The sequence below is a fragment of the Cebus imitator genome, unplaced genomic scaffold, assembly GCF_001604975.1.
Source record: "Cebus imitator isolate Cc_AM_T3 unplaced genomic scaffold, Cebus_imitator-1.0 Scaffold73, whole genome shotgun sequence".
Taxonomy (NCBI): domain Eukaryota; kingdom Metazoa; phylum Chordata; class Mammalia; order Primates; family Cebidae; genus Cebus; species Cebus imitator.
In genome coordinates this window covers 1,263,376-1,287,697 of record NW_016107388.1, presented here as the reverse complement: position 1 = coordinate 1,287,697, position 24,322 = coordinate 1,263,376, and positions in this window count along the sequence as shown.

Sequence of the window (24,322 nt, the reverse complement as noted above, 5' to 3'; positions counted from 1 at the left end):
AAATATTATATTATCTTGACTCTTGACTGCTTAATACAGTTGTAATTGCCTTTGCATTCCAAAATATTCAATGTTAACCCCATTACTTATGCTCAATAGATATTTGTTGTTACGTTAACTCCATACATGTTTAGAGTCAAGAGAAAGAATCACTGCATACACACACATTCTTCTGAAGCATCAAATATGGTCATTAGATTTAGGGTCTGTCTGGAAACCAAATCTATTCTCTAAAGAAAAATAATTACAAAAGTACGCTTCCCAGGTCAGCTCATAGAATCTCAGCTTAGTTTAGGTGCACCTTGTGTGGGTTTCCAATGCATGGTAAAAGAATGCTGAACTAGATCTCCAGCAGATTATGAGTTACACTGTTAACACTAACCAGCTGTAACATCTTGGATAATGTATTAATTTCACAGGAAACAGTTGTTTAAATCTCAAAAGCATAGGGGTTAAACTAGAAATCCCCATCCATTTTAACCTTAAAGGACTCCAATGGAATTCAGTAATCTTCATGGGTACGCAGGTGTGCTATGCATATAGGGAAAGGTTATCACTTGCTTTCTAAAAACCAAGTGTAAATTACAGCGTACTTCTCTACACAAAAACTTGGGTGCAGATGTCCACAAAAGCATTATTCGTAATAGCCAAAAAGTAGAAATGGGCAAAATATTTATCAACTGCTAAATGGATGGACAAAATGTGACATCTCCATACAATGGAATGTGATTTAGCCATAAAAATAAATGAAGTATTAACATGTGCTACGCAATACGGATGGATCTTGAAAACATTGTTCCAAGCAAAAACATCAGCTGCAAAAAACACATATATTGTATGATTCCATTTACATGGAATGCCAAAAACAGACGAATCTATACAGGCAGAAGGTAAATTAGTGTCTGAGTAGAGCTGAGATGGGACAATGGGGGGTGACTGCTACAGCGCTAACAATGCCTCTATGAAAAATAAGTCACGTGCAATGGGTATGATGCCAGAGCATATGGAATCACATGAACTGAGGGCTCCAAGTCAATGGTGTCCTATTTGTTAATGACGTTTAATAAAGGATATCACAAAAGACTCGTTTTCCCCTTTTTCCTCCCTTCTTGCTTCTCACCAGCATGCTCTATCCCTGGGGCAGGAGAAAGGGCAGAGAAAGCCTTGGCACCGTGAATTGGAGGTCATTTTCCTCTAAGCCTAATTTCCATAAATTAGAAAATGCCTGCAATATGATTTAACAATTACTAATGAAAAAATCAAGAATTTCATATCAACCACTTATTTTGAGTAATTGAGAATTAATGAAACAAACAAAAAAATTCAAAAGAGTTAATTAGACGAATTTAACTTGTATATTGCAAGGAGAATCATATTTTACGCATTAACTAACAGATAAAAATGCATGTCATTTTATGCTTAAAAGCACACACTTTCAACCACGAGATATTTTAGGCTTTGATTGAAGCTATATTTACACTGTGATGAAGGCCATAATCTTCGCTTTGGGGACCCAAATGAAGAAAATTCTCTGATAATAAGAATTATCTTTCTACTCTATGACCAGTAATGATTCATCTGTAATTATACGCTGTACTGTTTTTGCCTAAGAACGATCCTAACATTTCATAGTAGTAAATTCTTGGATTAGAAAGAAAATGTTGACAAACCACTCATCCCTGGAGTTGTAGGACTACCTCCTTTTAGCTATTCATCTCTCCATAATGGATGTCATTTCACTCCCTATTTAGTCAAATTGGACATCACTTTTTCCCCATGCTGCCCATTCTGTCCGCTGCTGTGGGCCTCCCTGCTGGATGTGTGACTTGTGTTCAGCCCCACAATGAAACTAAAGTGCTGATCTGTGATCCCCATAGGCTGGGCCTGTATACTCTGGTGGACCTCTCATCTGCCCTGGAGCCCTAGCAAATGGTTTCTCTCTCACCTACCTTCATTTCGTGGTCTCCACATGTATCTGAATCCCAAAGCTCTTACTAACACTGAAGAGTTAAATCTTTAATTGTGGAAGTTCAAGTATTAAACTTGGACAGCAGAATTTTTTTTAAGAGCTAAACTTTTAACCTCATGCTCTACAGGTCCTATGTCATTTGAAGAATGTTTATTTATTTATTTATTTATTTTTGAGACAGAGTCTTGCTCTGTCTCCAGGTGCCAGGCTGGAGAGCAGTGGCGCAGTCTCAGCTCACTGCAACCTCCGCCTCCTGGGTTCAAGCAATTCTCCTGCCTCAGCCTCCTGAGTAGCTGGGACTATAGGCGCACGCCACCACGCCCAGCTAATTTTTGTATTTTTAGTAGAGACGGGGTTTCACCATGTTGGCCAGGATGGTCTTGATCTCTTGACCTCATGATCCACCCGCCTCGGCCTCCCAAAGTGCTGGGATTACAGGCGTCAGCCACCGCGCCCAGCCGGTTTGTTTAGTTTTTAAGATGCGGTCTCACTCTGTTGCCCAGGTTGGACTTGAACTCCTGGTTTCAAAGCATCCTCCAGTCTCAGCCTAGTGAGTAGCTGGGACTACAGGTGCACAACACCATGCCTGGTTCTTTAAAGTGTGTGTGTGTGTGTGTGTGTGTGTGTGTGTGTGTGTGTGTGTGTGTAGACAGGGTCTCCCCATGTTGTGCAGGCTAGTTCATGTGCATAGTTTTAAAGTCATAACCCCTTTCAGTCAAGTCTCCAAAACCCAGCCGAAGTGCAAGGTGAAGGTAAGGATCTGAGTAAGTAACCTGGCTCAGACTGACGGACATTCCAGTTTTCATGTTTATCTGCATAACTGTAAAAGCAAGTCCTTGAGGGCTCTCTGCATTCTGGAAAATGTTTTCGTTCCTGCTGGGCTATCCTTGCCAAGCATTCTGCTTGCTTGTCACTCATGTGGTGTGAGGAGACACACAGCATGACACACTTACCCCCTGCATGAGGCCGGGCCAACTTCAACTGCTTAAACTACTTCATACAAAATACAGCAGGAATGAAGTAAAGGAACATAAAGATAAACAAGAACCACAGTTAGTAATACCTTTATAAAATGAATTAATTTCATTCGAATGAAACGGACAGCCATAGCTAAAATTAGCTTAGGAGAATGGCATTTGGCTGATGTTGCTCTTCTCAATCTTATTTACTAAACATGGCTGTCTGCTGGAAACTGTAAGAATGAGACAAGACCCACACATCTCTTCAGTATGCTCACATGAACACCAGGTAGGGATACAGAAGCACTACCTTTAATGCTGTGCTTCTAGAACTGGGATAGGTTATTGACTACACCACTTTCATAAGACCTTTTTAGCATGCTGCCTTGAAAGAATGAATTAACTTACTAATCCTGCAACAGAAATTTAGTACCGTTTGACCAAACTCCCTCCAATTCCCTCACGCTCCTATCTGTGGGCAAACACCTTTCTGCTCTCTGCTTCTATGAGTTCTTACATTCCACATAGAAATGAGAACATGCAGTACTTGTCTTTCTGTATCTGGCTTCAATAAAGCTTGCGGAGGGGAAAGAAAATCTTTAAAAAAGAGAGAGAGAGACTGAATTACCGATTGCTTATCTCAGTTATTTACTATCTTCTTAAGGTCCTAGTTTTTGATTTTTATTTATATTAAGGATAATCAGTGGGTCCAGGGGATATCTGTCTGTTCCTTTCCTATAACTGTTCAGCAAAATAAAAGTTAAAAAAAAGAAAAACAAAAACAAATACATGCAGAGAATGTAATACAGATGGAAAACTGCTATTTTGCAACCCTCAGTAAAATAAATGAAATTGGGAAATACTAATCAACCAAAGTCCCATTTTTAAATGTGGATCTGGAGACAAACCTGGGTCTGGTCAGAGCTACCCTATACCATGCAGTGCCTGGCTGTACATGACTCATCCCATTTCACGCTGAATCAAACTTACCACCCACATTAGTTTTTACACACATTGAGGAGATATGCTAGAACCCTCTGTATAAAATAGCAAAATAAAGTTGAAGATGTCCAGTTATCTGAAAAGACTAGATTTTGTCAATCTGGATAATTCAACCAAAGGACACAGTTTGGGTTGTCTGTTGTAGGTTTTGTCTCAGTTGCACTATATTGGCTTTGTAAGGTTCTGAAACCAGTTCTACAGTGTTTTGCTCAAATGCTTAAACTGTGCCTTTGCAGAACCTCAAATTCCCGTATATGCAAGGATAAGTTAAATGCCTCTCTGCAAAATGAAAGTAACCCAGATCAGAATTTTAAATCTATGTGATCTTAGCATCAGTGAAACCTGTTAAGTAAATAGCAATTGGCTGGGTGCGGTGGCTCACGCCTGTAATCTCAGCACTTTGGGAGGCCGAGGTGGGTGGATCACAAGGTCAGGAGTAGGAGACCAGCCTGGCCAATATGGTGAAACCTCGTCTCCACTAAAAATACAAAAATTAGCCGGGTGTGGTGGTGCAGGCCTGTAGTCCCAGCTCCTCGGGAGGCTGAGGCAGGGGAATTGCTTGAACCTGGGAGGCAGAGGTTGTATTCAGCCGAGATCGCATCACTGCACTCCAGCCTGAGTGACAAAGCCAGACTCCATCTCAAAAAAATAAATAAATAAAAAATAAATAGCAACCAATGTATGTAGCACTTCAGGAGACTTCTTTGATCAGAAATTCTGTCTAGCTGGAGAAAAACATATTCTGGCATCACAAACAATATATGGCAATCAAAAGAAAGCCGAAGAAACATGGCATTGAAAATGAGTTGGGATATTTGGGGCCTAGAGCTCTTTTGCCAAGGGCTTAGAAGTCAGGGTCCAGGGCTTCCCCGAGATTACTGCCCTAAATTGACAAGCCTGAGGACAGCTTATAAATGACATTGATCTCCATGATGACACAGCGGTGGAATATAGAGCCCTTTACATGTATGGCAATGCTATTTTGCAGTGTGGGCCACCACAGTGGTTTGGCAACACCTCTGGTAAGGTCGAACAAAGATTTAGCCTTGGTCTTTTACTGAGTTGAGTACCGCCAACGTGAATATTGGGAACTCCTCCCTTTCTGGTGAGTTAACAACATTTGTAAACAGCAAGCCCATTAAAATCAAAAGAATACTACTAAGTGCCTGGTAAGAGCCAATCATGTGCATTTATTTCCTATTAAAGATAAATAAGTGATGAAAAGGTACTCCCAGTGGATTTGTACCTGTCAGAGCTTTACTTCTTGCCTGTGCATGGGAACGGGCTGAAGAGGCTTGAAGCACTCACTGGGCGCTGCTGTAGCACAGGGCTCTGCCTCACCTGAAGCGCCAAGGCAATGTGCACGCTGAGCTCCATGTGAAGCCAGTCTGCCATGGAGCCAGCAGGGACTGCAACTCTGCTGGAGGACAATATCACTTCACCGCATGAGCACAATCTAATGAAATCATTTTAGGTTTAAAATTATTTTAGCTAGCAAAAAACAAAGAGTGATTTGTCCAATCAGTACACGCGACAGATTTAGGAGATAACTGAATATATATTGAAATACATTACACAAGGACTTTTGTCTTGAAGGGAAATGAGGTGTGCCAAATATTCTGACTAAGAGTGTTCTCACGACATGCATGAATTACGAATCTTTTATAAACATAATACAAAAGGTACCTAATATTAAAATTGTGCCAAGCATAATTTTTCTTTTGATGTTCATGGAAGCACTTCAGATTTGATCACATTTTTTGAGTCATTAGTAACAGGCCAAATAAATAGATGCCAGTTAAACATTCTGCTTACTGGAGTACTGGAAAATAAATGTTTAGCATATATTGATCTCAAATAACTAAAAAATATTGTCGTTTTCTGCAATGTTCCTAGAATACAATGTTTCTTCTTTGGAGTAATACAATAAGACATATTACTTAGAGTAATATTGCAGAACGATAAGTCAATGTGCTTTAAAGAAAGAAGTAGGAAACATTAGCCTTGGAAAAGAAAATCTCTGAGCTTATAATAATTAAAATTAGCTTTGTCATCATTCTCTGGCTCAATATTTCGTGAGAGGGAAAGATTTTACTAAAGGCTCTTGTCATGTAAAATTTCAATTTACCATGACAATTTAGAAAGAAAAATTGCATTAGAATAAAAAATTAAAGACTGAAAGAAAGGATGGAGAAAATACTCATTCTAGTTCTTTCAAAGTTTGCTTTTGAGTACATATTTCTCAGTGAAAAATTGCTACAGACTAAGAATTATAAACAAATTACCTTTCTCCTCTAAATAATGGCATTTACAAATTAGCTTTCATTTGCAATACTTCTTAGATCTTGCAGCCTAACCTAATTTTTATTAAGGAGAGCTGTTGCTGACTTTTATGTTTGATACATAGTTACTAATCAAGTGTCTGAACCATTTAGCTATTTGACATCTCTCTGAATGTGGTCTACTAATTTAGTAACTACACTTTAAGACAACAGCATTCATTTAAGTTTTACTTTCCAACCATATGTGATTCTCTCTCTGGTAGTATTTCCTTTAAAATTTACCCAATTAGTTTACAATTATTAGAAAGATAAAGAGCGAATTAAAATAGATGCTAAGTGACTGCAAATCTTTTGATACAAATGATGCTCATAAGAGTGCTAATCTTATCTTCCACTCTTACAATTTCATTGTAACAGACAATATTATTAAATGATTTCAATCCTTAACTTTTCACACTGACGAAATCATGGAAAAATATAACTTGAGACTTACATTTTCATCTTTTGGTTTTCAATCACAGAACACTTTTGTTATGAATATGATAGAAATTCATGAAGGAAAAAGCAGCAAGTCGTAGTTACACAGTTACTGCATCAAATAATTTCAAGTCTCCTATTCATAGCTGAAATAGTACCTTTTTCCCAGATGTGGTTTTCCAATAAGCACACTGAATCTGCACAAAACTGGCTTTACTTTTCTAACAGAGGATGTGTTTTCCTTTACTCAGTGGAGGACCTGACATCAGCAATAAAAATGCCTGAATAGGCCTATGAACTTTTTAAGCAAATTTCCAGTCTCTCAAGTAATTTAATTCTCGGCACAACCCGGTGAGATAACAAATAGGTATCTTCTCCATTTCCTTTGCATTGACACATCATCAAAAGTAAGAAAAGAGAGTATGATCTTCATAATCTTAACTTAAAATATTTTATTCTCTGTGCCAGGCACCTTCTGCAGGCATCTTCAGACGACTCTCCACCTTGCCTACCCTGCTTAGCACCTGGGACACTGACCTGCATGATCAGGGAGCTGGTAATCTCTACTCCCCAGAAGAATTTGGCCAATGGGCAGCATCAACAGAGAACAGAGGAAGGAGAGAGGAGAATGAGGACAGGACATTTATCCTCTGTTTCTCTCCCAGGATCCTCCCAGACTAACTGGATCCCTGGAGAGAAGACTGCAGCTTCTGTTAGTTGGGCTGCTGTATCTATGGACAAGAGGAGGAGGGGCTTTGATGGCATCGTTTCCTGTTAGGACCCTGTCTGTCACAGTCTCTTCTGTTGGTTTCTCCTTACATTGTTCTAAATGTTGAAATTCTTCAAAGTCATTCATAGACTTTAATCTTCTTGTCACTTTTGGTGGTCTACTCATTCCTATAAATAGAAATCTCATCTATAAGCTAATAATTTCTAAATGTACAGGTCAGTTTCAGACTCCTCAGAGCCCTACACTCATGTCTCTACCTATTGATTTACACCTGTGCCTGGAAGGCAAAAAAAATATCAACACGAACGTGCCTGATACTGAACAATGGATTTCTGCCTGCCCCACCAGTCAAAACTTGTTCTGTCTCAAGTTATTTCCATTTCAGTAATTTGTACCCACTTAACTAGATAGCCAAATCAAACACCTGAAATGTCCACATTGGTTTCTTCTTGATGAGTACTATCAAGTCAAAGTTATTAAAAAGTTCTATATATTCAACTCTGGTAACAGGTTCCAAATCTGTCAGCATCTGTATGTCTACGTTACCATGGCGTGTGGCCTAGTTCGCTGGAGTGGCATCAGACTCTGCACAATCCAATCACTGCTTCATCCCAAGTCGATAAAAACAACAATAGACTGGATAGGGAAAATGTGGCACATATACACCATGGAATATTACGCAGCCATCAAAAACGATGAGTTTGGGTCCTTTGTAGGGACATGGATGAACCTGGAAACCATCATTCTCAGCAAACTGACAGAAGAGCAGAAGATCAAACACTATGATGTTCTCACTCATAGGTGCATGTTGAACAATGAGAGCACATGGACACAGGGAGGGGAGCACTACACACTGGGGTCAGTTGGGGGGAAGTGGGGGAGGGACAGCAGGGTTGGGGAGTAGGGGTGGATAGCATGGGTAGAAATGCCAGATGTAGGTGAAGGGGAGGAAGGCAGCAAATCACACTGCCACGTGTGTACCTATACAATAATCTTGCATGTTCTTCACATGTACCCCAAAACCTAAAATGCAATTAAAAAAAAAAACAGTAGCCATAGCAATAATGGCTGGATTACCGTGTACCTCCCGAAACCCTGCATCCTGCTGCCTTTTTCTCTAAGCTATTCTAAGCTAGCATCTTCATCCCTGAGCTGCGGCCACAGCAGCCTCTGATTTGTTGGACAGGCCAAGATCTTTCCCGCTTCCCGGCTTGCATGTGAGTTGTCTCTCTTCTGCGGAGTGCCCCCCATTGTGGTTTTGTGCAGCACAGGTTCCTCCTCTTCTGTTCTCACCCTTAGAGGGAGGTCTTCTCTCTCCACACTCTCATCAGGATTTTGCATCATTTAATACAACAGCACAAAAAATCTTTATAACACTTCTCATGATCTGTCTGCTCGTTCCTCATATACTCTCTGAGGACAGGGGCTTATTTTATTTTTCATGACACAATGTAGTGTATAGCACATGGCAGTTGTCTGAATGAAGACAAACAGGAAAAGCAGTTCACTATAAGAACAGTCTGTTCATGATGAAGACATTTAGGTCTAAAATAACATTTCTGGCAGAAAGGTTTCCCCAGGCTCTAAAGTCTTCTTGAGATCAATCCAGTTCCAACTATACTCATAACATAACCAACAGAAGAGAGGTTTTGGGTGATATATTTCCCAGTACCTACCCTTGCTACTCTCTGGGTTTACAAATTGCCTCAAGGAGTTCAATGGACTCTTCTAAAGAGTCATGTTTCCCAGTAACAGTGCTGCTATTTCCTGGTTATCTGGCACTTATTAGAAAGATAAAGACTGAATTAAAATAAATGCTAAGAGACTATAAATCTTTTTATGTAAGTCATGCTCATAACAGTGCTAATCTTGCCTTCTATTCCTACAATTTAATTGTTACAGAAAATATTAAGTGATTACAATCCTTAACTTTTTTCACTAAAGAAATAAAGGCAATGAATACGTCTAATGAAATCAGCCATCAGACACTGAAGCCAGCATCTCAGTGACACAATCTCTGTGTCTCAGTGGTTTCAGCAGTAAAATGGACTAATTTCATTTGTCTTTCAAGATTTACAAGGATATATTTAGATATTGTATTTAAAGCCCAGATCTACTAGGCATTCTGTTAATAACACGGATTATTTTTACTTTTATTTCTTAGTCCACTGATTATTTCCCTTTTCACAGATAAAATATTGCTGCCTTCACCTTTAAGTATTATCTGTAGCATAAGAGTATGATGAATTAAATGTCAGCAAACCTAATTTCTAGTTTTACTTTGACCACTAACTATCTGCATAAAGTCAGAGGAAAGATATAATCTTTCTTCATCTCAATTTTACTATCCCCCCAAATGCAAGTTTTAGAATAGTTTAATTTAAAATTCTCTGCCAACCCTAAGACTGTAAGGGTTTTCTGAATAAGCAATGGGGAGGGGGAAATAAAGAAGCTTTAGCTATTATTTGGATGGCAGATTTATAACATTTAAAATGTAAAAAAAGAATTTAAGTGAGCTCTTGGCAAGTCAAGAATTGCATAGCATCACAATAGTGGCAATATTTTCTGGAATGCCAGGAGGACTTCACATGTCTCGGAGCTGTGAGAAGCAGAAGAGAGCTGGGGAGCATTTAGCATACCCACATTTAGCAGATATGAAGGTAGGAGTGGACAGTCTTCCTTTTTTATTGTTGTTGTTCTTTTGAGATGAAGTCTCGCTCTGTCTCCAGGTTGGAGTACAGTGGCGCTATCTCGGCTCACTGCGACTTCTTCCGGATTCAAGAAATTCTCCTGCCTCAGCTTCCTGAATAGCTGGGACTACAGGCACGCGCCACCATGCCCGGCTAGTTTTTTGTATTTAGAAGAGATGAAGTTTCACCATGTTGGCCAGGATGGTCTCGATCTCCTGACCTCTGATCCACCTGCCTTGGCCTCCTAAAGTGCTGGGATTATGGGCGTGAGCCACTGTGCCTGGCTAAGGAATACTTTAATAGTAACTGAAATATGCTTGAGAATTTCAGCGACTAACAATAGTCCATAGAAACATAACTAGAGTAACGGCTCAATGAAGCCAAACGTGTGCTAACAAGTACTCCCTTGTGCTTTTGGAAGTGTGGCAATCTTAGATAACCTACCTATGAGCACATGGAATTTAGATCTTTCTTTTAGCACAATTGAAAAATATAAAAATCACAGACATCCCTTAGTCCATCTATGAAGTAATGCTGTTTCTTATAATGAGCTACATGAAGGCCAGGAATGAATAAAGTTTACTCCAAATATTGTCATATAGGTTTATGCAATTTGAAATAGCAATTATAATGCCATGAAGTGAGCTTCATGTCTATAAGGGAATAAAAGGAGAGTGGTCCTCAGAAGATCAGTGAATTACAGATAAAACATAAGGACGGAAATACATGTAGTCTAACACCCAAGGATTCAGTATTCATTCTTGATTTTTCAACTAAGTTGTAAATTATTATTTTTTTGTAATGAAATAGAGTAGTTTGTGAGCATCTTTTTTCCCATGATGACATCGATTTCTTGTGTTCATGTAAATGTGTGGTGCCATTTCAGATGACTTATTGAAAAGTATTTGTTAGGCACACCTGATCTGGTCTCCTCGCCAACCACAAACCAATGTGACCAGACTCTTTCCTAAGAAGAGCAGTTTCTAGAACCATCAGGTCTGGACGGAACCAATAGGACTTCAAACACTAAAGGTGTGTGGCATCAAAACAACAAAAAAACTTTCCTACTTAACCTGAGGGAGCTTTAGGTCCAGAGTTGAAATCCAAGAGGGTAAGGATCGGTGTGCATCTCCTGTGGAAGGTGTGGTCTCAGAAGCTCTGAAGCACTTAAGAGAAGGGTGGCAAAGATCAGGGAGGAAGTGGCAAGAAAGACCAAAAGGTGTGCTGGGATTCTCCAGACCCTGAGCCTGGGGGCTCTTAGAAATTTGTAGCTAAGGCAGCTCGGGGAAAAACGTCTTCTTTCCAGTGCTGTAGCGAAAGACTGACAGCTTTCCAGCCCGAGGAGCAGGGACACTCCGTCCTTCTCCCTAACTTTGCCGAAACTGAGTTTTAGGGATCAATCATGAATAAGCCAGGAACACTGAAGATCCAGAGAGGAAATATAAACAAAATTGTCTATAACAAAATACAGCTTTTAGAGGAGACAGAGGATGTTTTTCACCAAAGGAAACAACAAGAGCACTTAAGATTCGAGTACAACTTCCGAAAGTCCAGAAACTGAATAACAGAATTTTCAAATTATTCAGTAGGTGATTTAAGAAGAGGATAGTTATTGTTGAGTGACTCCAAAGTTCGAGTCGAAGAAATATCTTAAATTGCATAGTAAAAAATGCACAAAGCAAGAGTCATGAGAGACACACAGATTTGGGGAAGACATTGTGTTCTTCACAACAGTGGATCTACAATCTTCATGCCTGATGGAGAATATCTACACATTTTTAAGGTTCAACTTCCTCACCACAGTAAAATGACCCATGATAATTAATGAATATAATTAATGAATAATAAAATGATATACGTAAAGCAGTTATTGGAGACCCAGCTTAGAACATGAATAGAGTTAATGTTAGATTTTTTAAATAATTAAAATATCAGTCTCTGTGGGGTTTAATTCACAGAGGTTTTATGAGATTAAAGGGAGAGAATAATTAAGAGATCCTGTGTTTTTTCTTGTTTTTTTCATTTTTTTGTTTTTTTGTTTGTTTGAGACAGAGTCTTGCTCTGTCACCCAGGCTGGAGTGCAGTGGCATGGTCTCAGCTCAGTGCAACCTCTGCTTCCCAGGCTCAAGCAATTCTCTTGCTTCCCTAGTAGCTGAGATTATAGGCTCCTGCCACCATGTCCAGAAATTTTTTCTGTTTTTAGTAGAGACAGGGTTTCACCATGTTGGCCAGACTGGTCTGAAACTACTGACCTCAAGTGAGCTGCCAGCCTCAGCCTCCCAAAATGCTGGGATTACAGGCATAAACCATGCCTGGCCTGATATCAAATTTTAATGTCAACACAGACCTTTAATAGACTTAAATAGAGTTAATACATATTTTTTGGATGATGTTTAAGTATCTTTGAGCAATTTCCTCTAAAATGTTAAGTTTCTGTGATTTGGTCTCCAGATAATTATAAATTCATCATCACAATTACACAAAGTCACTCCTGAGGTAACTCTCTGTGAGATTAAAGTCTTCCAGCAATGGACAATTTGTTACCAATTTTCACAGCTTGTTAGAAAACACAAATATGTTCATCTACATAGACAACATCTATGCAATATTAGGATATCTTTAAGTTTAAGAAGAAGCATCCTTCCTGGAAGATGCCATTTACACTGTGCATTGTGTATATCGGTGGAATTGGGGCACAAGCTCCCCAGTTGCTCCTGGCCCTCATAAAGATGGTGGGACGACAAAAGGATGTATTCACCAGTGCAGATCTTTATAGCCTTACAACATAAAGCAGTCGATCATATTTATCACTGAGAAAAAGTTGTAAGTGGATTGAGAACAGAAATCACTTTTTTTATACGACAGTTTCGCTCTTGTTGTCCAGGCTGAAGTGCAGTGTCAAGATCTCGGCTCACCGAAACCTCTGCCTCCCAGGTTCAAGGATTCCCCTGCCTTAGCCTCCCAAGTGGCTGGAATTACAAGCATGTGCCACCGTGCCTGGCTAATTTTTTTGTATTTTTAGTAGAGATGGGATTTCACCATGTGGGCCAGGTTGGTCTCGAACTCCTAGCCTCAAGTGATCTGCCTACCCCAGTCTCCCAAAATGCTAGGATTACAGGCGTGAGCCACCAGAGCCTGCCAAAATTACTCTGTTTACTCTCTTTTATACCTCTCATAGCAATTAAGAATTGCTAAATTTATTGCGAATGTGTTAAACACATATGTTGAATATGCTAATATAATTATAAAAAATATGAATATTTGGGGACATTAATTTTAAGAAGAAAGAACATGCTATGTAATTGAAATGGAATTTGAATCCAACTGGAGGTTATATGTCCTATTAATTATTTCATAGAGATACAAGATTAATCTTTTCATGGTTTAGATCTTGTCTAGGTATAAGGAACAAGAATATCCTGTAATGGTTGATTTTCATAAAATTAACCAGATTCATATTACATCAGATGGCCCACTTTGGCTATAGAAAAATATTGTGAGACTTAATTCAATATTAATACACTTCCCTCCTTTTCCAAAGAACAGAAAAAAAATCCGCTTTTTATTCCTGAGGTAAAGAAAAGAAATCACTTCCTTTTTGATTCTGTAGTATAAAAGCTACCACCAGCCATGTTAAAACCAGTGCCTTTCAAATATTTAAAATGTTCAAAAACCCGAAGTAAAATTTAGGGGGGATTGAAATCCTTGGTATATGTATATATCCTACAACCATAAACATATCTCCCAGAGTTTTCAAGATTTTATTCACAGTCTCATTGTAGCCTAAATTAGACAGAATGTAGATTGAACTATTATGCCTATAAAGCTATTTACAATGTTTTATCCTGTTATAGTAACAAACTGTAGTGTGTTTAAGAGTATGGAATAATTTTGACAAAAGTAGCTGGGAGTCAGATTTATATGAACAACACCACAAAAAGAATGCTGACAGTAACTGAAGAATGGTAGAGCTGGAAAAGAGAAATCTTTAGGAAAATACTTCCCACATTTATAGATAGATAATGAACAGATAGATGATATAGATAGATGATACGGATCCACATATACAGTACGTAGATGATAGATAGAGATGCTGGAATAGAGAGGGCATTGGCAAACAATAGGGGCTTTCGAGTCACTTAGACCCAAATTTGCTTACTGCCTGGTCTTCCTAGTTAGTAAAACCCAGAGCAACGTATTTAATCTTTCTGATTGTCAATTACTTTATTTTGAAAAAAAAAAAAAAAAAGATGGTTATAATGACCTGCTTTCATACAGCGATGAAGTTTAAGAAGGATACTGTGAATTACTGTCCAGCAAAAATCCCCATGTTCCTGGTCCCACTGTGCACAGAGGGTCCAGGCCTGCTCCTTTCCTGCTTGGCTGTGTGATGTGCTTTGACAGGTGGACCTTGAGTTAACCGACACGGGCAGAGGTCATCAGTGCCAGTGTGCGGAGGTTTGCCTATCATGCTCTTGCCCTCCACAGAGGAAACAGGATGCTCACAACTGCTGCCCCTTCAGCCTGGGCCCTGGCAGGCATGCACATGAAACAGGCCTGAACCCGGCGAGTTTGCAGGAAGACAGTCCTGCATAGATCAGCTGAATGAACATGGGTCATCTGCTGGCTGGCGAACGTGAAAATAAAGGCTTGTTTCAAGCTTGTTGTAAGTCACTTTGTTTATAACGCAGCGTTACTGCGGCAACGGCTGATTAACATAAGACCCATGAAGAAAGGTTAAATGAACGCAGACCTCGGCTTTCTAATTATTTGGGGCTGCCCGATGACGGATCGCACTACCTTTAAAAATAAAGCATTTGTATTCTGTTAACTTCAGCAGAGGCTAGGATGCTGCTCTCGAAACTTCCATATTGCAAGGAGGGCAATCTTGTAGCCATAGATTCTATCAGTCTGTGAGTTTGTGTGTATTCAAGTACAGAAGTTAATTTATCAAACTTCTAACACTGTTTTGAGCAATGTAAATCTGAAGGCTAAAGATAAAATAATGACCAGGTATCTTAAGAATGGTACTAACTGTAATTATTAAATACCTATTCAGAATACCCATCACACCACAGGAGCAAGTTCCATGGCAATTAATATTTTAATGAGAAACTTAATAACAAATACATTAATAAAATAGTGGTTAGTACTCAGATTAAAGAAGCAAGAATATGTAGCCTGGCCAACTGGTGAAACCCAGTCTCTACTAAAAATACAAAAAAATTAGCCATCATGGTGGGCGCCTGTAATTCCAGCTACTAGGGAGGCTAAGGCAGGAGAATCGCTTGAGCCTGTGACGCAGAGGTTGGAGTGAGCGGGGATTGTGCCACCACACTCCAGCCTGGGCAACAGAGGGAGCCATCCTCCAATAAAAAAATAAAAGAAGTGAGAATATATGTTATGAAATTACACAAATATATTTTATCAAATAGTTCTTCTTAGCACAGCATCTACTGATCTGTATAATGAAGGATGTAGTAAATTCCATTAATCCCTAAAATAGGATTCTAGACTCACACCCTACATCCTACAGAGCTCCATAAAGTCAAACCTGATAGACTGTTCGATCCTCCTAGGAACTGTTTCTTTTCTCAGTAAAACAGTTGTGAAATGAGGCACTCGGATACCATCACACCGGAATCAAGAGATACACAACATAAGGGACATTTAAAGAGATATTTTAAAAATTATTATACACTAAATAATTTGGAAGGGGATATTTAAACAGATATTTAAAAAACTATTATACAATAAATACTTCAGTGATAATACAGTAAGATAAAATTCTTTAATTCTACATTAATATTGTACACACTTTATTTGCTTTCCAACCATAATGAGATTAATGTTTTCTGCTTTAATATTTAAAAGCTTTTAAAAAATAAACACATTAATCAATTGAATGTGATAACAAAAACTAAGCATTTAAACTTAAATGGGTACTGAAATATGTATTTTGAACTACAATTAAAATGGAAATAATATGCAAGTACAATACATTGTGATGTAAAAGTTTGCTTTTCTAAGAAAGTCATTTTAACAGAAGAGGAAAAGCAATGTAATATGAAAAGGCCAGAAATGCAGAAATATTTCCATCCAAATAAGTCTTATATTTAACATGGGGCTCACTGTGAAATTTTAAATACATTGATTACAGGGCCAGAAGGGCAAGGAATAAAATTCTGCAAATTGGACACAAAAGAAGTCATTTGGAAATACAGGGATGTCTTCTCAAGCCTTCAGACAAAAAGATACTTCCATATTCACAGCTTGTATCCCAAATCCATTCTCCCACCTTCACAGGTATTCTGTTCCTCTTTGTTACGTATTTCAGGAAGAGCAATAATAGTTTCAGAGATGTGAAGGCATTAACGTTATCCTAAAATATTAGCACTTGTACTTGGTGCTTTGTATTTATCAAATAAAATAGTTACTTGAACATACATTTCATCTTTATCCTGCAAGCACCCAGTCTGCAATTCTTTCTTTAATTGGTCAATTTCTCCACTAGATTGAAGGATCCCTTTTTGGAGGCAAAGAATACAGCCTTTGAGTCACGTAATTTGGATGCAATCCCTGGATGTGTGTCCTTTGGCAAATCACCTCACCTCTCTGAGCCATCCTCTCACTCCCACCTTCCTCTTGAACAGAGTGGATTTAAATACTGAATGGTTTTCAAAGAAACATATTGAGCAATAAAATAAAGAAGTGTTGCTTTATGACTAACATTACAAAATAAACATCCATGAGTTCCTACCGATACAATAAATGATTAGATTTAAACATCGAATGGTGGAGAATAGGCAAATCTGTTATGAAGATAAATTGCTAATATTTTTGTAGATAATAAACCTTCAAGAGATGGAGCCTCAATCCTCATAGTGACAATTTTCCAAAGAGCACAGAATAGAGGTGAGTGGAGTGCAGGGAAAGCAACTTTACAGAGGAAAAACCAGACAAACATTACCCCAGCCAAGTGGCCAAGGTCAACATCAACAGTGACATGGCATGCTGACAGGATGTGATGAAGTGGTGACTTACCTCTGTGCTCTTCCCCATCAAAACACATAAACTCAATCTAGTCATACTTGAAATAGCCGACAAACCCCAATATGGGGACACCCCACAGACTATGTGAGGATTATGCCTCAAAACTGTCAAGGTCAACAAAAATAAAGAAAGTCTAGGGCATGATCATAGCTAAGAGGAGGCTGAGGAGTCATGAGGACAAAATGTCCTGTGGTGTTCTGGATGGGATCTTGAAGCAGAAAAAGAATAGTTGATAAAACCTAAGAAAACTTTTAAGTAGGAACTGTAGTAAAAATAAAATGGCATTGATATTGGTTTATTAATTTTAGAAAATATACCACACTAGTGTAAGATGTTAATAATAGGAGAAACTTGGTATGGGGTATTTGAGAAATCTCTGCACCACATTTGCAATTTTTCTGCATATTGAAAACTATTCAAAAAATAAAATTTATTTTTAAAAAAAAGACATGTGTTGTCTATAAAGACCTTTGTAGGCTGGAAAGGGATATGCAAATAAAAGTTGTGATACTTATTAGCAAATTTTTCCTTGTCTCCAGTCCTGGGTAGGTCTCAGTTAAGACAAATACTACATCAATTCAGAAAATACCTTATCAGATTTTGCCGGCATGGTTTAGAGTATTACCTTTACTCCTTTGTACTAACGTTCCAATTGAAACTGCAGGTGTGTCCTAGTCTATATTTAGCATCCACTTCTTCCCTATTGTCTTTTTGAGATATATTTATCTGTAATCATTTGTATACATTCTCGTTTACGCCACTAGATTGTATACCTTTTCATGTCAAACACGTGAGCAACATATGTCTGAAACACTTCTCATAATTTTTACCCCAGTGCCATGCTCACAAGTAGGTCTTGCATACTAATAAAGTCCATTAATCTACTTGTTTTTACAAGTAAACAAATACAAAATGGCAAAAGCAAGAGAGAAAAGGCCATTTATATCCTTTTAGGCAGATTAACGTAGATTAGAACGACAAATCCAATCTCTATCAAGAAAGCTTCCTACCCTTCCATAACAGACTTATCCCAGAGTTCAGAGCATCTGCTAATGGTGCATAACACAGGTTTCCAGGTGGAAGGTCAAACAGACAGCAAGGCAGGCAGGCGGCCAAGCCCGGAGGGGCTCACTCAGGCTGCAGGCCAGCCTCCTCGTGAACCTGAAGCAGGTTCAAAGTCCTCCATGATCAGCTTCAGAGGCACTTCAAATATGCATATATATATGGGTATATATATATATATATATATATATATATATATGTGTGTGTGTGTGTGTGTATATAAATTGATGCAAATATATCATATATGAATATGTAAACATTTGTTTAATGAATTTTGGAGGAAAGGTAAGAAGAAAGTGCCATCACGTTCTGAATATTAGTTATAAGTGAGGTGACCATTTTGGCACATCCTGAAGGTATAGGAGTGCTATAAAGACAACTTCCTCTGGGAAGAGGACCGTTCTTATAGAAGGGAGCTGTTCAATCTCCTGACCAATGTCAAGCCTCCTCAAAAGAAAGTACACAGAGGCTGTAGTTGATACATTCATATTTTTTAGACAGAAAGCAGGGGAAGGACTAAAGGGAAACCCCGCTTTGTCAAAGCACCCACTCACGCACTGTCAGAGCTTGAATGCAGAGTGGCATGGGACTGAAGAGTTTTCCCTGAGAAGAGGGGGTGCATTCAGATGCACCCTACAATGGGGCATTTTGTTGATGAATTCAGCCTAATCCATGTTCTAATTTCTAAAGGGCAAGGGTGGTTTCAACAGTGTTTTAAACATGCTCCTTCAAACGTATGCTGATTTCAGCAATTAAAGTTTTTTAATCTTAGAATATCAGCTAAGAGATCATTTCCTCAGAGCCGTCATTCCTGACCTCGAGACTAAAGTATTCACAGGAGTAGCATCCAATCTCATGATGTTTTTGCAATGTGTGTTTTATTATCACATGTATGATTATATGTTTAAATTATTTAATATTTAGTATCTCTCTCTACCATTTAACTACATGTTCTGTGAGGGTAGGGCCATAACTTTTTTGAGTTCTCTGTTGGTAGCACAATATTGGGCACACGTTAGGTCCTCAGTAAGTATTTACAAAACGTCATTTGGTGAAAGAGATTGCACAGAAACGTTGTCTGTTGAACACACTGTCTTTCCTTGAGCAGACCTGGGAAGAGGCCAAATGTTATGAAAGACTGCTACATAAAAAATGGAGTCAAAATAAAGCATTGTGTTGTATGAATTTCATATGGCGTATAATCAAGTTAAGAGTTAGAGCAGGTTGAAATAAAGATATGCCTGCCTTTGACTGGATTAGCCATTCCATTCCCCTTTTCATGGAGACAGTACGTCCCAGGAAAATCTGCTTTTTCACTAAGCTAACCTACCACCACCTATCCCAAGAGTGGGCACAGCCATTCCTCAGATATGTGCTTGCAGTAGCTCCTGGGTGCTGGGCTCCTCTGTCTTTGGAGGGATTTTTGCACATCTCTGCTCAATGTATTTGGTGAATGATACCCTAGCCGACTACCTTGTGGTGCTGTTTCCCAGGTCTTTCAGGGCATTTGCTTTGTGCCCTCCTGCCACCTCAAGGACTCAGTGTGCAATTTCTCCATAATGGTTTGGTTCAACCCAGGCACCTCCAATTTCACAGACTCCAGATTATACAGACCAAAGCCTAATGGAGTCAACTCCCAGGAGCCAAGAAGTCATCTCATGCCATGTGACATTCAAATATATTCAAATATCCTCTAGTGTACTATTTTACTATTGTGTATCGTGAGACTTTTTCACTGTTGCTTATATTTTACTTCACAAGTTTTGTTACTCCTCGTTTTTGCTTTTTAAGTAAAAGACAGAGAAGAGATGCTGTGAGCCTGCTGGACCATAGACCTCCCAGGAGCTGCTGACTTTCCAAGAAGCCCCATGGTTAGAACTTCTGAAATCCAGTGCCTTCTAGGAGAATAGAGAAACTGAAGGTGAGCCCTTGCGAAAATAGAGTACATAAACATACATACATACATACATACATACATAGAATATGCACAGAGAGCATACATACATACATAGAATATGCACAGAGAACATACATACATACATATATAGAATATGCACAGAGAACATACATACATAAAATATACACAGAGAACATACATACATACATACATAGAATATGCACAGAGAACATACATATATACATACATACATGCATGCATACATAGAATATACATAGAGAACAAGTTCTTCAGTCATTTTATGCCTTGTTATCCATGGTTAACTCAGCCGACTCAAGAGACATAGCAGGAATTTGACATACAAAATAAGCAGGCCAGGCATGGTGGCCCAAACCTGTAATCCTAGTTACTGAGGAAGCTGAGCTGGAAAAGATTGTCTCGGCCCTGGATTACACAGCGGGACTCTGTTTCAGAAAAACTCAATAACAAGGAACAAAGTGTAGTACATTGCTTTTTATTAAGTGAGCACTTACGGGGTGTCTACTAAGTGGTCAATGACAAGGGGCTTATTCAATTAAACTATTTATTGACAACTGACTATAAACAGACAAGCTACAGATGAGAGTCTAATAGTTGAAAGAAAATTAAAGAGATTCTCACATTCACTAGCAGTGATATAGATACAAATTTAGATGCCAACGTATGAATTTATACCCACTAGAATTATAAAGAGTTCTAACATGCCAATGGAAACAGTAACTATAAATTCAAACGGCCATTCTGAAAAAAAGTCTTCAGTACTAAATAAAATTTAAAATGTGAAAACATTTTGAATCAGCAAACCCATAAGTCAATCAGAGAAATATGCAAAAGTCCTATTTCTCTACTATGCATAGTATCTGGTCATAACCTAAGGATTCATCTCTAGGAGACAGGTGGGTAAAATGTGACAGGTCACCACTGTGGAATACTATAAAACACTTACACATACTGAACTAAAGCTCATAAACAACATGGTGAGATTTTCAACAAACATAATGCTGAGGGAAAAGAGCAACACCTAGAATGAGATTTGTAACTCAATACCATTTGTGCAAGTTTATAACACAGGCAAAACATGTTATCTACTTTGAATTTATATTTTAATAAAGAGAAAATTAAATGCTTGCTATGAAGTTTAAGAAACAATGGAAGAAAGGGAGGAGAGGGAGAAAGAGAGAGAGAGAAAGAAAAGAGAGAGAAAGAGAGAGAGAGAAAGGAAAGAAGGAAGGAAGGAAGGAAGGAAGGAGGGATAAGAATAAGGAGGAGGAGAAAGAAGGAAAAAGAAAAAGAAAGAAAGAAAAAGAAAAAGAAAGAAAGAAAGAAACAAAGAAGAAAAGAAAGAAAGAAAAAAAAGAGAAAGAAAGAAAGGAGAGAAAGAAAGAAAAGGAAAGAAAGAAAGAAAGAAAGAAAGAAAGAAAGAAGAAAGAAAGAAAGAAAAGAAAGAAAGAAAGGAAGAAAGAGAGAGAGAAAGAGAGAAAGAAAGATTGGGAGGAGGTGTGGTAAGAGAGGGAGGGACAAAGAAATTCCACAAATGCACCTTTTGGCACTGGAAGAATAATATAGTACTGCAGTTAATTTTAATCCTGACTATGTAGTCAGGATTTTTATCCTGAGTATCCAATTTAATAAGCACGCACATGTTCCTTTGTCTATAAAATAAGGGGTGTTATAATCATCATCTACCTTCCAGGATTCTTATATAGATTAAGCATGCAAAGTGCTTCGCAGACACTGAGCTGATCCTGTTATTTGAGAACACATCATGGGTAATGACCATATATGAGATTCTAGAGGCAAGTAGTCTCAGCTTGAGAATAGCTTTACAAATTACAACAAAGAATTACACAGTCAGTTGTTGGCAGCCAATGGAGGTTAACAGTCAAGGACATGGAATGATTAGAATTTGTGTTTTAGAAAATAAGACAGGTGGCATGGCATGGATTTGAAAGGAGTCAAGGAATCAATTATGAGGCTACTTTTGTAGCCAGGGAAGGGAGAGGCAGGTTCAAGGATAAGGACAAGGCAGAATTTAAGACTGATCACTGACAGGGTATCGAAAAGAAGAGAGAGACATGTCAATGACTATTCAGAAATATTAGCTTGTGGATCTGATAAAAATGTTTCACAAAGGAACTCAAAAGAAGAAGGGAGGGAGGCAGGAAAGGAGGCAAGAAAGAAGAGAAGAGAATTCACAACCACCAAAAGAGCTGAATAATCCTAAAAGGAAAGGCAAAATCAATCTGAAAAACTACACATTGATATCTTTCATATGACTCTTTTTACTTCTGGTTTCCCTTTTCATTAGTTGCTGAAAAAGTCCTCATCATTTATCCTATGCTTTCCACATTTTGAGTGTAGCTGACTGGATCCCAGTTGGGTGGTTTGACGTATTTCATTGTCCTTCATATTTCCTGAAATACCATAGTTAGATCTCGATCAGTACTCTCCAATAGAAATGTAATGTGAGCTACATAAAGAATTTTAAATGTTCTAGGAGCCACCTGGAAACAGTACAAATAAAACGTCAAAATTAATTTTGTAACAGCTTTATGAAGATAATTCACATCTAACCAAATGCACATATTAAAATGTCTAGTTTGAAACCATCGTCGCCATCAGCATGCTGAGCCCCATTCCCAAAAGTTCCCGTGGACCCCTGTGCCATCCCTTTCTCCTGATAATCCTGCTTCTCCCGGTCCCAGGCAGCTCCTGATTCACTTCCACTATAGTTTAGCTTGTATTTTCTGGAGTTTTATGTAATTGGAATCATATGATGTGTAGTCCTTTTTGGTCTGGCTTCTTTTGTCAGCATATCTGTTTTAAAGTTCATCTAGGTTGATGCATATATCAATACATAAAATATTTCAATACATAATTGAAGTTTTTTGCTTGGAATTTTTCCCTTGTGTGGATATATACGTTTGCTATTCACCAGTTGATGGACTTTGGGGTTATTTCAAATTTGACTGGATAAGGGTGCTGTGAACATTTGGGTACAGAAAGAAAAGTCAGGAGGTAAAATGACTAAGAGGCAAAAAAAATTTTACATAATAGTGACACATTTTTGCAAATTAGAGAAAACAGAGCATATTGTAAGAAAGCATAAATAGTGCCAAAGTGAATTTTCTGGAGGAAATCGTTGTTTATATTTTTCATTCTCAAAAGTACTTGATATATTTATTACTTTACTTGAAATAATTTGACAATTTACATTTTAATTACCAAACATGTGAAAGATACTTCTACCATGATTCTCTACAACTGCAAGGTGTTTCTATTTAGATCCCCCATAAAATGAGCTCATACTAATAAACAGGGAAACTGTAGCAAAAGGGACTTTGACACTTTCAGCACACTGAAATTTCAAGGCAGATGGAGGAGCCACATTTATTAAAAGAAAAAGAAAGGAAACAAAGGAAAAGGTTCTTTGTATCTAAATCAATTATAAAATTTATTTTTTAAAGGGCATTGAGTCAGCTGACATCATTTTGGTCAACTTTGTTAATGGTCCTTAGCCTGCACTAAGCCCTTTAAATTATACCCACTAGTTTGCAATGACCCCTTATGTCCTTGCATTTTGGGACTCAACAATTGCTGAATAAGTCTTTCTGTGAACTATTCCAATTAGGAGTTTTTCAGTGTTCATAAACAATTTTTAGTTTCAACTTTAGTTTTAATTGGATTCACTTTCACATAATCAATTTGTCCCTTTAAAATGTAAATGCCAAAGTTCACTACTATCCATGTCAGAGGGAAGATGGCAGATATGGCAGCAGAGTATTTAAAAAATAGAAAAGGCGAAGTCATGCTTCATAGTCCAATAGGGAAGATGAAGGGAGAATGAAGACAGAATACAAATCTGAAAGACTGTAAGTGACTACATCTGCCAGGCTATCAGGTAAATTGTAGTGTTGGGTTTTGCAATTGCCAAGGTTTAGGGAAATCTGGCTTCCAACACTGGGCCAGAGCTGCAGGCTGGTGACAAAGGACTGTGCCAAGAGCACAAGAGAGATGCCCTGGCTGAGGATACCTCAATTGGGTTCTGCAAACCTTTGTTTGAATTCTCCTGTTCTGTCTTAACCAGGGCGAGGAGGATGGGAGCCAGTGTGCATGTGGATAGAGTCACCTGGGGTACATGATTTCTTTTTTTTTTTTTTTT